Source organism: Penaeus monodon, chromosome 32, assembly GCF_015228065.2.
Source record: "Penaeus monodon isolate SGIC_2016 chromosome 32, NSTDA_Pmon_1, whole genome shotgun sequence".
Lineage (NCBI taxonomy): Eukaryota > Metazoa > Arthropoda > Malacostraca > Decapoda > Penaeidae > Penaeus > Penaeus monodon.
In genome coordinates, this window is record NC_051417.1 from 25,273,481 (window position 1) to 25,273,988 (window position 508).

General features: G+C 38.0%; 1 protein-coding gene across 1 annotated transcript in view; it reads right to left on the minus strand.

Annotated features, from left to right (window-relative positions):
* LOC119593767 (PDF receptor-like) overlaps positions 1 to 508 on the minus strand; it is a 172,227-nt gene that overhangs the window by 156,697 nt on the left and 15,022 nt on the right. The window lies entirely within an intron of this gene.

Here is a 508-nt window from a genome sequence, read left to right on the forward strand (position 1 = left end):
TCTGTGTTCATATACTAAACGTCTGGTGATACATATCACGTGAGTATTTCCAGAAATATCAAGTGTAATTTAGAAGCCATTCATGAACGGTCTTGACTTGAATGTCACATAAACTGAAATAAAAAACACCAATAAAAGACAGTATTAAGTCATTTTAGAGCCAACAAACACATTGCTAAATCTTGCTTATACTGACTTTATTCCAAAAACTAGTAGAGCTCTAAAGTGCAGGTATACTTCCCTCTCCAGGGTACTGCACACTACCTTATCCCCCCAACCCCTTCTTTATACTTCTGTTTGTAGAAAGAGAAAAGCTCAGATTTTCATTCTTGGTGAAATCCTGAAAGGCCGAGGAATGAGAGATAGGAGAAGAGAAGAAAAAGTTATCTGGAAGATCCTTTCAATAACCTCTGCACATCACAGAAACTCCACCATGTACCGAATTCCTGTCATTACCGAAGTTCTGATAAAGTTACAGGACAGTCTATCGGGTATTCGAATTACGAGG